Genomic DNA, 15078 nt, shown 5'->3' on the forward strand with positions numbered 1-15078 from the left:
GCACCCTGCCTCCAACACTTCTCCATGTGTTTTACAAAACTCTTGCAAAGATGTGGATATTCCTTGGCTCACTGTCAATGTGAGGCCATGAATTACAAGCAGTCCTGAGAGCTGCTTTACTGACACCTTAGAGCAGCCCACGTGCACTCCTCTGCAACCCTCCAGAACAAGGTCATTTGGGGAGGGGTTTGTCCAAACTTCAATGCCTTTGACCATTTTGGCAAAGATTTAACGTAACAAGAAATGTCAGAAAAAAGGCTTATTTGAATCAAAAAGAATTTCCATTTGCTGCAATCTTTTCTTCAAATGTGCACAACTTGACAGTAGAGGTAGTGGGTTTCCACTCTCTACTGATAAATTTATTTCAGTGGACAAACTTAAGACTTGAGGAACTGAATTGACAAGAAGTTCACTCCAAATATGATACAAGCAACAATGAGAGAAAGAATTACATATAGTGAGATTTCTTTATTGTCAAATTTAAACACTATCATCTTTCAATTTCTTAAACTTACTAAACTTCTTTGAAATAATCCTACACGTATAAGAAATATTCTACTGCTCAGTGCTAAAATAAACTACTGTTCAATACTAACTCAAATAATCCTAAAAAACTAATCCTCTAGTTTAAATGAGAAATCCAGGGTTCGCAAATTTCAGGAGGCTGAAGCAGGTGTCTGGTGCCAGTACTCCACTTACAGCTGGTCAAATTCAGAAATGCGGCTCTGAATATGGGCCAGCTTGTTGTGGAGGTACAGGCACCTGCTCTTCATTTCAGAGTAGCTGGGGCTACCCTGTGAAGGAGAAAGAAAAAGAAAATTAGGGCATGCAAACACTTCTGCAAAGCCTACACTCTGATGTCCTTTGCTTTAGAAAAGCCTTGAGGCAGACTCAGCAGTTACCACGGCCCTGCAGCTCTGGTGTCACACGTACCTGGTGTAACTGCTGATAATCTGCTAGGATTCGATGATGCAGTGCCTACAAGAGAAAAAAAATGAGGAGTATTTCACCACCACTATGAAATGCAAACGTTGGTAAAACACTAAATGTTCACTCAGTCTGACTCTAGACATTTTCTTCTCTGTCAGCCACCACTCTTCTGGGATGTTTGCAAAAACAAATCTCCCTCTCCCAGCACCACCCAAGATCTGCAATTAAGCCTCTCAACAGGCAACAGAAGGAGCCCATGCTCTAAGACTCTGCTTGGGACACCTCTCCCCTTACTGCTCCTTCGCAGACAGCTCAAAAAAGGCAGTTTGAGGCAAAAATCAGACCCAGCCCAAGCACTGTCTGACCATATATGCCAATTCTGCAGGTTGCCGTTGTTTCCCTGAGCAGCTCCAGGGAATCCAAAACACTGCTGTGATGATGAAGCACAGGCTTCATGGTTTTGTCCTTCTTTACCTGATAGGATTCAGAGCCTGGAGTCAGACACTTCCATTGCTCCTGAAACTGTCTGAACTTCTTCACGGTCTTGCCAATCAGAGAATGTAAATTCCGGTATTCTTCATACTCGGCATTGAAGTCATCCTTGTAGCGCTGGCGTTGCTCCAAGGAGACAATGGCTATGTATTTTCTAAGGGAAAAAATGAGGCCATTTTTCCATGAGTGAACTCTAGGAGAACATTCCAGTATGTTTCTAGTCCATAAAACACGTGTGTAATTTTACACCAAGCACTGGGTAATGTCAAACACAGACATCCAAGATTTGAGTCAGCTGCTCTGGGACTGACAGTTTCTACTTTCAAGCTCAGGCCCTTCAAGAGAAGGCATTCAGGGAACTCTAGGAATCTGCTACATTTCTAGTACACTTAGTTTCTAATAGTTTACATTGTGGAGGTTTTCTTCATTAGCAAGTGGAGCACACTTAGAAAACATTTGCCCTCATTTCAAACGTCAAAGGACAAACGAACCCAGCACCTTCAGGAAGAGGAGATACATTACGGAAGTATAACCTCTTCTTATGTAGGAAAAAACTTAATTTAGTCCAATTAACTTGTAAAATTACAACTGTAAAACATTTTCATAAGGGACTGCATTTATGCAGTTAAGAGTTTCAAAGAGCTGCACTTTCGAGCCACATTCTGGTCTAACAGCAAAGCAGAGTTAATGATAATATTTGATACTTCCAGCGGACAGCCGTTACATCACTCATCATGGAACTGAGGAATTTGTAATGCAGCCAACAAAAGCAAACTCTATATCAGCCTGAAACTAGAACTACTACCCAAACAGCATCTGCTTCTAAGGAGGACAAGACTCAATAAGGCTTAAAGCCACTGATGGTCATCAAAACTTCTTCATTCCCTTCTTCCTCAAGTATACAGGCATGAGGTTTATCATGCTCATGACACAAATCCAAGATGAAGTGGCACTGAAAACAACAGATGCCATTTCCCAACACTCTCACACCAATGCTTCTGCTCCTCTGAGCCTGTAGACCTATTTCTTTTTGGATGACAAAACCACCTTTCATATGGGAATAAACAATTCAAACCATCCTGAGATTAAAATTTACAAACAGTAAATCCTCAACAAAATGAAATTCAGTCCCAGGACAGACATCAGATTTTGCCAAGTATGCCTCCCAGACCAGATATACATAAATAGAAGGATAAGTTTGAAAAGAAAACTACAGATGCCTTGCAATATTTTGGGAGGCACCAGAGCAATGTGACTCAGGGCCCTGCCAGGCCTGCTCCAAAGGCCGCAGCTGCCCCAGAGCTGCAGGAGGCCTGACTGCCCTTGCCAACATCCCTGCTCTCACACAAGCCAGCAGCAAGTTCCAGTCTTTTATACCACACACACACACACACACACACACACACTTCTCCCTCCCCTCCTGCACTGCAACTTCAATGAGGGGATGCAGCAGCACTGCTGCAGCTGAGCCTGTGCAACTGCACTGCAGGAAGGGAGGGCCAGTCCAGGCCTAACCCACCTCGGTGTTCATCTCTGCTCTGAACCTTCCAGGCCCAACTAAACCTGCTCAAACTCACCCTTTCAGCACAGGAAAGAGCTTGACACTGCACCCCCTGGGAGTGGCAAGGCTGAATTGTTCTTTCACTCACCTCAGGTAGTCCGGTTGGTTGCTTGTTGCAGAGCATGTGGAAGCAATGGAAGTCTCTTTTCTTGCTCCTGCAGGAAAGCACAATTTTGGCACTCTTCATCATGAGATCATTAAAAGGCCGAAAGATCCCACTTGGAGAGTCTTGAAAAAGTCTTTCAGAGTGCTCTTCTCACAGCTAATTACTCACAAGAAGCAACAACTTTTAAAAATATAACAGAGAGGTTCTCCACAGTATACAGTCCTGAGAAGTAGACAGAGGGAATGGCCACTGTATTCTCAGGTTGTGCATTTCCAGTGTTAGCACCAGTTGAGCCTTTCTTATTTGAAGGCACGAGGTGGCATCTGCACAGCCATTCAAGTCATGCAGCAATAGATGCAGCTTCCAAAGACAACAGCTTGAGAAAAATCATCATCAAGGTTCCAAACAAGAAATATAGAAGAAATCAGAAATTCTTCTCATGCCATGTTTTTATCCCTACTTCCCTGCCAAATCCAAAGGCCCGAAGCTCCAATGAGTGTCTGCACTCTTGTCTGCAGGAAAGCCAATTCCATTCTATAGGGCTTACTGGCACTGAGGCTCTAATACCCTGCAGACAAAACCCAGTGCTCTTCATTAACGTGGCAGGATGAGGTTGGAAACAGCTCTGCACTTGGGAATTGCCCTTTGGCTCAGGGCAAAGGCATTTGGTAATGCCTTTTTCAAAGGCATTTGGGAAGCATAACCTTGCAGCCCTCTTTCCAAAGAAATGTTGAAGAATTACGATGATATTAAAAAGAGTTGACATAAGGAAAAGACAGCTGAAACAGGAAGGACCAATCAAGATCATGGTAATCTCTCTCTGCTTTCCATTTCAGGTCTTGTTCCAAGGATAGAAAGCCACAAGTTCCTTTACTTTCCTTATGAGCTTCCATTGGCCATTGTTTACACAAAGTAACCTTGTTAAAACTCAGCCATTCTTGACAATATTTAGGCAAAATCAGCTTCAATTCTTGAGGAAAGAGCTGTTGTGTGATGTTCCACTGGCTTTTCTTGATTTCAGTTGTATAGCAGAAGTATAAAAGGAAGTGTAATAGTGGTAATAAAACAGGACAGAAATACCAATAGTCATAGTATGTCCAATAACAACTTGGAAGACCAGTTTGCTGTGAGAATTTCATTTCCAAAAGTGCATTTACTCTCATGCCTCAGTCCACATGAAAGTTTCAGCCTATGCCCCAACTTCAAACATGGAAAAAATTTTTCCTTCACCAGCTGGGCAGAATTTGGGAACTGGCTCCTGAACAAAGCTGCTCACATGTGTTTAAAGATTGAAGCAGAAATCCTTCCAAAGACATCCCAAGGTTTGCAGGTACCGTGTCTATGTCCAGAAGAAATGTGGAAAGACCATCTCAAAGCACCTGTCTCCACAAGAACACCACCACTTGCAAGAGGCATCTGCACACTTCAAACCTGCCTCCAGGCTGAACCCAATAGGGAATTTGCAAGCTCAACCTCCAAAAGAGACAACCCACAGATTTAACAAAGCAACTGAACAGTGCCTTGTTGGGTGTGTCCCTGTCATCAGAAATCAAGTGTTCTTTATGCATTTCTGTTTAGCTTTTCCATGTTGTTTCCAATCTGTACCACTTCCACACCTTTTGAAGAATGAAATTCTACAGCTGGGATGGAGAGGAAACTGCCAGCGCAGTTCAAAGTAGAACTCCAGGAAAGCACAGCCCAGGATTTGTAGCTTTTGCAGTTTCCATGAAAAGGCTGAGTTCAATGAAAACAACCATGGAATCACTGAGATTTTATCAATATGTATCAGCAAACGAGTCTGCAATAAATGTGTGACAGGTTTCTGCCTTCAGCACGCAGTCTTGAAAACCTGCTGATGGAAAAAGTGCTGTCTCAGTCAACACTTGTCATTTTCCTAGATATCAGAGGATAGCAAAAACATCCATCATTCCCTTTGGCTTCTAGCATCTGGCTCTTCCTTTTACCAGATACTCCCAATAACGTTCCATTTCATATTCCTTTGTTCTTCATTGGTTTGTAGAGGGAGAATTTCTCAAAATCAAAGTACTTTTAGAGAAGGTTCCAGTAGCACAGGTTCTTGCCTTTGCATTTGTTGTCTTTTAAACCAAGAGTTACAATGTAATATAAGGGCAGAAAAGAAAAAGTTTCTGATTCATCATGACTATACAGCAGAGAGAATGGTAGAGCAGTCATGCACAGCAGTGCCTTCATGTATCCAGTGCCCACTTTCAATGCACCCTTTCCACAAGCTGCAAGAGCAGAATTAACTATTTCAGAATGCAGTCAAAGAAGGATGTTCCCATAAGATAAGCCATTACAACAGGAATTGGAGAGAAGCACAGACGGCAAGAAGAAAAGCGCTAAGACTTGACCTAGCAGAGCTGAAGGTTTGGAATTAGGACACAAGACAAAAACCTCCACAGTAGAGACCGTGAGTAAGGAAAATCAGTGCTTGCCTGGCTTCTAGCCCAAGATGTGGGGACAGCTGTGACCACCCTGTGGATACTCCAATCTTGGACAGTATAAAGATGGCACCTCCAGAGAGACCTGGGGATCCCCACCACAGACAAGACCATGGGTGGAGAAGGAGAGACTGGGCAACACAGAGTCCATGTGGTGATGGTATCTCCCCACTTAATGTCTCTCTATTCCCCTCACCCTGCCTCTCCTCTTATTACTTTCTATCTCCCTAGTTTGCATTTCCTCTTCAATAACATTTTTACTATTGACTGTGGAAAAGAGTCATACTTGCACCTTCATTTGGGCACAAGTCTCTCCTAATAACCAAATCTTTACACGACAGTGATCCACACAGGAGTCAGGAACACCAGCACATCAATACCTTCATTGAAATCCAAGCGGTGCCACTGCTTCAGCCTCCCCAATTCATTTTTCTCCCCGTTTGAATTGGGGATCTCCTTCTGCTCCCTGGCAGTTGCTGGGATTTTGGAACTCTGAAATTTCTCCGTTGGCTGCACCACATGAGTGCAGGGGGAAATGGAGCCAGCACTTGGAGACATGTCCAAAGGGAAAAGAGATGTGGAGGGCAGAAGGCAGGAAGAAAAGTGGCCACCAGCTGCTGGCTGGACATGACTGGGCTGGTGGTCAATTCTCCTCTTCTTGCTTGTCACAGGACTGGTAATGTCAGAAGCCAGAGGCCGTTTCTGCAACAATAACAAAATAATTCATTCATTCACTGTTGATCAGGATCATCTTTTGCTCTCGTTCTGAAAAAGCAGCATTTCTGATTGGGTAGAGTTTGAACATTCATCTTTCTACACAAAGAAGAGCATTCAAACCCAGAAGTATGGCAGGTAAATACCAGGTCTGTCTCATTCCCACTTTCCCATCTTAGCACTCAGCAAGTCCTACTTCAAGTCTGTAGCTAAAAAGCTTTGGGAGAAAGACATTCCCTTCAAGAGCTCCATCAAAGGCTTCCCTAAAAGGGAAGGTCCTGAACATTCCCATCACAGCTTTTACAGCAGCATCAAGTAAGCTAAAATTTACCATACAGTCTAGAATGTTCAAAATGAACAAAATACCTGAGCATCTCTCTCAGAAGGCCCTGGAGATGTCACTTGGCTTGTGTTGGTGGTGTTCTGAGACGGAGCTGATTTTCTGTATGGATGGGCCAATATTTCATGTTAAAAAAACCTAAAGATCCACTGTCGAAATTCGTTCCTTGCAGGGAAAACAGAGTCCTTCAGTGACAGGACTCAAGGAAAAAGCATGAAGCTGAGTTGGGGGAGTTTTAGGCAGGATATCAGGAAAACATTCATGGCCCAGAGGGTGCTGGAGCACTGCAACAGGCTCCCCAGGCCAGTGGTCACTGCAGGAGGCTTCGAGAAGAGACTGGACAACACTCTTGGGCACCTGGTGTGATTCTTGTGGTATCCTGTGCAGAGCCAGGATCCTGGCAGGTCCCTGCTACTTCACCATACTCTAACAATCACAGCTTCATTAACCAGGGACGTTTTTTTTTCCTATGTCTGAAAGACTGAACTTACCCAGAAAGGATTAACTTCAAATTCTGTCTGTCTATTTCAGTGTAGCCAGGCCAATCAGTCTGAAGGGTTTGAAAGAGATGTTCCTTCAGACTGAAGGAATTATCCTTTGCATTCCACTTGGCTACCTACAGGCAGATATGTAGGAAAACAAATCTTTATTATGCTTGCTACATGCAAACTACAGAAATAGGATTGGTCTTGAACAGCTGCTTGGCAGAACCCAGTTTCAACTAAATTATGTCTTTTAGTACAGAGCTTGATTATTCCTCTATCACATGAGTTTTAAGCCATATTACTGTTTTCACCAATTGGAAACAAGCAAGGATCTCTCATCATATCTAGCAAGAGTTTCTTTGAATACAACACTGAGGGTTACAATGTGTAAGGAGAGGGGACCAGGCCCAGAGTCCCTCATCATGTGGCTGAGGCAGGGCTCATTTCAGCAAAGTCCTGCCATGAGAAGGCAATGCACATGCCTTGCTGTATTTCTTTGAAAAGAAATTAGGTTCATATCTTCCTCAAGACACATACAAAGTCTAATCAAAAAGATAAAATTAGGTAGTAAAACCTCAAGACCTCTGATATCAAAAGTGTTGGTTAAGACTTCATCTGCTGACAGCTGCTCAGAGTTACATAGAAAAGCCCTTTGAAAAACCTTCATCATTTTTTTTCCTAGGTAAAGAGGAAATGTTCCTATTTGGTATATCACTATTGGCGGCATTCAGAAACAGCCTAGGAGAACAGGGAATATATTAAAAGGAAGGAAAGAACCAATGCATCTTTCCATGCATGTGTATCCTATGGTGGGCTATAATAAGGAAATTCCAGTGCAGTTCAGAGGAGCAACTTCAATGCATGTGCATCCTATTGTTGGCTGTAATAACAAAATAGCCATGGAATTCAGAGGAGCACTGGAGAATTAACTGAATAAAAGCCTTCCAAGGAATATGGAGATTTAATTCACATGACAGCAAATAAACCCTCTGCTCAAAGTTTGGCTACCATCTTTATCATGGAGGATGTGCCTGGAACACCCTGGGAAGGCAATCCCCACAGATCCTGAAACAGCCACCAACTCTGTTCAAAAGAAACACTGGCCTCTGCAGTTCCTGACCGCCTCTGCTCTGGACAACTCCCAAGAAATTTTATGTGCCACCACAAACCATTTCACACAATGAGGGAACCCCTGTGAAGTTACTCCATGAAGCAGTTAAACAGTGCACGGAAAAGAAAAAGAATGGAATAAGGCATGAGAAGCAACAAGATTACAAAGTGTTACCCATTGCCAGCCATTCTAGGAAAACAACAATGCCCCAATTTTTTATAGTTTTCTTTCTTTTTGTCACATGGACCTGCAGCTTGACACCTCTGGATGAAGCCAATGGAAGAATTGAAGAGGGAGAATTCCCTAACTTGTTCATAGATATCTAATTTAAAGAGACAGAATTTAAAGTGACTATTAGGAACAAAAGAATAGAGTGGTGGAAATAATGCTGTCACAAACTCCACAATCTCACCTGCTGAAGGATCTTTGCAAGGCTGCCCTTGTCCTTTTGCATGACTCCATCTCTCTGCAAGCGAGCAAGCAACTCTGGCTTCTTGTAAGCCCTCAGAGCAAGTAAATGAATCACCCTGTCCCTGTAGGGTCGCCGATAAACAGCACTGCAAGGATTCTGTTCACTCCCTGCAGGCTTCACGAGCTTTGTTCTCTTGTCCTCAGGGGAAGGGCATGAAGCGTTTGGTTTGGCTCTTCTCACATCTGCTGGTTTTCCCAAAGGAAAGGAAAAGAGAAAAAGAAGTCTCAAATGGTAAGTTGGCAGAAGGGAAAAGCGTTGATTGAAAATGATGATGGAAATCTTGGAGACGGAGCTGCACTTGTGTATCCTTGTGGATCCCTTTGAATTCACATATTCTCTGACTCTGTGACAAGGCCCAGTCCCTAACTGGTACTGTATGGAGCATGTTGCAAAGGCACCCTGTACCATACCAGCAACCAGACCTGTGTCATCTGAATTTCTCTCTGCCAGCCCAAAGCAAAATTGCCACCAGGTTCCACAGCTGACTCAATACTGCCAGTCCTCACATGCCAGGTATTCAAGGTTAAATATCCCCTTAGGATCTATGTAGACCACCACCAAGAATCACACAAATCATCAATCACATGTGAAACAAAGCATCCCCAATGAGAAATTTAGAAGTTGAGTTTTGTCTCTCCAAAAGGCCACTTTGGTGCTGCCTTAAAATGCTCTGCACGAGGCTAAGGCAGAGCAAGAGCTGCACTCGCAGGGGCAGGGATGTCCCTGCAGGCAGGTGACTGCAGCCACAGCCAGGTCAGAGCCTGTTTTGCTCAGGGCAGCTGGCTGTGCCTGCCTCAGCTCCCTGCTGCAGGCAGCACCACTGAGTGCCTGGAAGGGGAATGTGCACCTGGTGTCTGCCCGGAGCCAGGCTCCTTGGGGAAACTGCACTCAGAACAGGTTAATACAAATGGCATCACCTAAGCACATTGTGCTTTGAGAGGAATGTTGGAATCTATCGGTAAGATGAAATCAATATCTTCCTTTCAATTTCCTTGGAAAGAACCCAGTGTAGTATTGTGGTAACATTCACCTATTACTGACCAAGGGAAATAATTATATCAAGCATATTTTTCCCATATTGGCGTTATGAAATTCTCTATGCGACTTCCTAAACCGCATTTTCTTTCAATTTCCCAGTTTGATTTAATGGATAATGACATTGCCTAGGTGTTCCAAAACCAAAATCTTAGCTACCAAGTCTGTGAATTTAAGTGCATATGGTGGTCCAAACCTTGACCTCCTTGTGCCTAATTGCAACCCAGCACGCAGTATGGGAACAAGGAAGGACTGGCAGGCTTTCTCAGAGGAAAACAAACCAGTGCCTAAATGCAGTGATAAGAGACTGCAAGGCTGACCCGAGGGCAAACCACCTCCGGGCTAAGAAATCTGAACACAAGAGATCCCTGTCCCAGGAATATGCTGCAAAAATGAATGACCACGTTGAAAATCTTACAGACATTGAGCAAAAGATGAAAGGCAGCCATACCTCCAAGTGGGTTACATGATTTCACATCCTCTGTACTTCCATTGTGCAACACCTTGCTGTCATTTGGCTAAAGAAGAAAGCAATTGTCTGTAAAAACTTCAGCCTTCTCTCCATCACTACTGATCTACTAGGCCCTTCATTTTAAACATGACCTGTAATTGCAAAGGTTTGCTGTCACATCACCAAAAAGGGCTGCTTTGACACAGTTCTCCCTCTGAAAGTAGCCAGCTACAAAAGTGCCCTGAGAGAGCCACTCTCACTCAGCCTCTAATGCAGCCAAGCCTTGGAGTAGCCAGTCATCCTTTCCCAATTGCTGGAATTTATAGGCACAGGCTTCCCTTGAATGCCAGTGCCTGAGTACAATTGACCTGGCCAGCTTGCCTTAGCTAACAATCCTGGTGATAGTGGTTCACAAAACAATCAAGAATTCAGGGCATGACCAGCACTGGGATTTATTGGGCACTATGGAAGCACATCACAGAGTCAGCACTGAGAAGAATTTCATCTGCACAATCTGAATTTCAACATGCATGTAAACCCTTTCACTGTTCTTTATCTCTAGATGCAATTTTTTGCATAGATGTGAAATGGAAACCATTTATCCTAAGTTAGAAAGATGTAATGAAATTTGAGTTTCTTGGCTGAACCCATCATTTTGTAGAGAATATGTCATATTCCATTGAAACTCAAAAAACACTAAAATGTTTATCAGCCTAAAAAAAGTTTTTAATAGAAATAACTACAACTTCATTCTGAAGGTAAAATTGGCTGAGATAAAATCTAAACTGCTATGATAAATGTACTGAAAAATGTGGACTAATTACCATGAGAAGAGAGATATCTATAACAAATAGAAGATAGAATATTAATTAATGGAATAGTAATTTTGACTCAAAGAGGATTATTATTTACTTTCATTGGTGAAAATGTATCCATAACTGGAAAATCTTTGAAAACAGGGTATATGTGGCTGGAGTTCTCTACTACGCATCACAGCAAGAACTACAGTAATATATCCTGCTAATAATAGAAAATACTGTAAGAGAGTTTTCTATATCCAGACCTGTTCCATGAGTTTAGTACAAACAATGGACCATGAGAAATACTTGCATTTTGGCCATGAGCAATGCCCAGAGCATGAATTTCCTGAGTGTCACAGCATGGAGAATATCTGCCTTCCACTGGCACATCCTCTCTGTTATCCCTGAGGGCCACTTCCATCAGAGAACCTCCCAGTTCAACAGACACCTCCTCTGTGCCATCCCTGTGAGTCGCTTCCCCCCGGGCAGCTGCCTCAAAGGGCCCTTGGAGCACCAGAGGGGCCCCAGCCCTGCCCAACAGGTCCCGCGGGCTCAGCAGCACCTGACACCAACACCATGGCCAAGCCCCCACCCGCTGCCAACCCGCAGAGCCCCACACCTGCCCCTCACCTGCTGCTCCTGGCACCTCTGGCTCACCCTGACGGGCATGGCAGTGCTGGTGGGGGCCCTGCGGGACGCAGTGCGGATTGGGGCCCAGCAGAACTCACTGGATCCTGCCCAGGCCCGCAGCTCCGCCATCCCGCTCTGCCCCGGCTGCTCCCGCTCCCACACACACACTGATCCTTCTGAAAATCTGAAAAGTGTAAAATATTTCTTAGGAAAATGTGTTCCTGGACATTTGGCCTTTGTAGCTTCCAAGGCTCATCAACAAGAAGGGAGATGATTCCCATGAAACAAGAAGCAGCCAACAAGCTGGAAGTGATGGCCATGCCATGGAAATGCAGGTGACTTCTTGGCTGAATTGCCTTGTGGAGGTGCAGGGCCTGACAGGCTTCAGTGACCTCAGACACAGGGCAGGTCAGCAAGGTTTGGGAAGAAGGATGCAACACTCATGATGGTGGACACAAAGAATACAGAATTTTGGCCACAAGCACATTTGGACAAACCCCCCACAAAAAGGAACAAACTGATAAAGGCAGTGCATCAACTCTACTGAATCAGCTCCAGCAGGGTAAAAGGCCATTCCAGTAAGAGCAGACCATGGCCACCCACTTAAGAAACCTCTCTCTAAGAAGAAGGGAGTGACTGAGCATGCAGACTAATGAGCATGAGAAGTGAGAGGATCATTACCCAGCAGCAGACAGAATACTCCTTATGAAGAGAACTAGGGAAATTGCAATCAGTGAACACTAATTTCTGTCTTTGCTCAAATGTATAAATACTCAAACATTCTGGGTTCTTGTGCTGCTGAATTTGTGAATTTGTCCCTGAGCCCCCCTGCCTGCACAGAACTGTAAATAATTACCTCCACTCAGTGGGTGGATCGGGCTCTTGAACAACGGGTGCTGGAATCAGCCAAGGTGGAACAACACTCGCTGTGGCTCTGACACCCCCGCTCTCGCTGCAGCCGCCAAAGGCTCTGAGCGCTCCTGCCCTGTGCCGGTGACAATGGCCACGTGTCCTTGGAAACGGGGAGTTCCATGTGCCAGGCTGGCCGGGATGTCACTGAGAAGCAGGACGTGACACAGTGGGGGCAGAGGGATTTCACAATGGGCACAGGTAGGGAATGCCCCGCCCTGTCCCATCACTGGCTCTGCTCATTTCCAAGTGCAGAAAGGGGCACCCCACCAACCCCAGCAGCTTCTGCTGTGCAAACCAGGGCTAATGAAGTGTTTCTGCACCAAAGTGCTGCACTTGGCTCTCTCTGAGGCAAAGGAGCAGCTCAACACCTCTAACCAGGGCAGCAAGGTGCAGCCCTGACAGCTCTGGGCCATCCTGTCGTGGGCCCGTCAGTCTGTGAGGCTTCCAGCACGCACACGCTCACTCAAATATCATCTCTTTGACACAATGCCCCAGCCTTTCCTCATCCCAGCCTCCTCAATAGAAACAAGCCAGCAGCATGCCCAGGCCCCCAGATGCTCTGGAGGAGGAGCTGACATGGAAAGGCCAGGAAGGACCATGAACACAATTACAGTTGGCTGACAGCTGTGCTGACTGCAGGTGGCCATTGAAATTACTGACGCACCTGGAAAAACATTTCATACTCCGCTTACTATCATTTGACTTTCATTTTCCCCACACCCAAGCTTACTCCTGATTTTAATCTGTTGGCATTAAAATCTCTTGTCTAGTCATTACAGGGAGAGGGAATTAAAGCATGTCATTGAAATTAGGTTTAATATTACCATGCCAAGATCATTTCCCATGTCACTAATTTTTTTCTTTTTCTTCAGGATCATGTCCATATCTGCCCATGTCTCATCTGGCTGCCAAACTCACAATGAGAGTGTAGTTTGGGGGCAGAAATGTAGGAAGCACACTAAAACATCAGAACTAACATGCATAAAAAAGCTGTGTACTTTTTCGGGAATTAATGGATTGCATTTTAATGGATCCCCAGTTAAGGACTGTTGGAAAAGCCTTTGTATGAACCATGAAATGAATCGAAAGAGATGTTTCCCTCAACTGTGGACTGTCCATATCTTAAAAAGTCATTGATGGCAGCCCCTGCTCTGGAGTTAACAGATTTGAGTCATCCCTTTGCACTGTTCATACATGAAAGCCTTTGCCTTGCACAGTCACCACATATTTATCTCAAAGACTCGGAATGCAGGAAAGAACCCTGTAGAAAGGAGCATATTTCTTAAAAGAATATCTAAACATTGTCTCCCAATTTCTCTTTAAGATTCATGTAGCACCCTGCCTCCAACACTTCTCCATGTGTTTTACAAAACTCTTGCAAAGATGTGGATATTCCTTGGCTCACTGTCAATGTGAGGCCATGAATTACAAGCAGTCCTGAGAGCTGCTTTACTGACACCTTAGAGCAGCCCACGTGCCCTCCTCTGCAACCCTCCAGAACAAGGTCATTTGGGGAGGGGTTTGTCCAAACTTCAATGCCTTTGACCATTTTGGCAAAGATTTAACGTAACAAGAAATGTCAGAAAAAAGGCTTATTTGAATCAAAAAGAATTTCCATTTGCTGCAATCTTTTCTTCAAATGTGCACAACTTGACAGTAGAGGTAGTGGGTTTCCACTCTCTACTGATAAATTTATTTCAGTGGACAAACTTAAGACTTGAGGAACTGAATTGACAAGAAGTTCACTCCAAATATGATACAAGCAACAATGAGAGAAAGAATTACATATAGTGAGATTTCTTTATTGTCAAATTTAAACACTATCATCTTTCAATTTCTTAAACTTACTAAACTTCTTTGAAATAATCCTACACGTATAAGAAATATTCTACTGCTCAGTGCTAAAATAAACTACTGTTCAATACTAACTCAAATAATCCTAAAAAACTAATCCTCTAGTTTAAATGAGAAATCCAGGGTTCGCAAATTTCAGGAGGCTGAAGCAGGTGTCTGGTGCCAGTACTCCACTTACAGCTGGTCAAATTCAGAAATGCGGCTCTGAATATGGGCCAGCTTGTTGTGGAGGTACAGGCACCTGCTCTTCATTTCAGAGTAGCTGGGGCTACCCTGTGAAGGAGAAAGAAAAAGAAAATTAGGGCATGCAAACACTTCTGCAAAGCCTACACTCTGATGTCCTTTGCTTTAGAAAAGCCTTGAGGCAGACTCAGCAGTTACCACGGCCCTGCAGCTCTGGTGTCACACGTACCTGGTGTAACTGCTGATAATCTGCTAGGATTCGATGATGCAGTGCCTACAAGAGAAAAAAAATGAGGAGTATTTCACCACCACTATGAAATGCAAACGTTGGTAAAACACTAAATGTTCACTCAGTCTGACTCTAGACATTTTCTTCTCTGTCAGCCACCACTCTTCTGGGATGTTTGCAAAAACAAATCTCCCTCTCCCAGCACCACCCAAGATCTGCAATTAAGCCTCTCAACAGGCAACAGAAGGAGCCCATGCTCTAAGACTCTGCTTGGGACACCTCTCCCCTTACTGCTCCTTCGCAGACAGCTC

Source organism: Melospiza georgiana, chromosome Z (assembly GCF_028018845.1).
Source record: "Melospiza georgiana isolate bMelGeo1 chromosome Z, bMelGeo1.pri, whole genome shotgun sequence".
NCBI classification, from domain to species: Eukaryota; Metazoa; Chordata; class Aves; order Passeriformes; family Passerellidae; genus Melospiza; species Melospiza georgiana.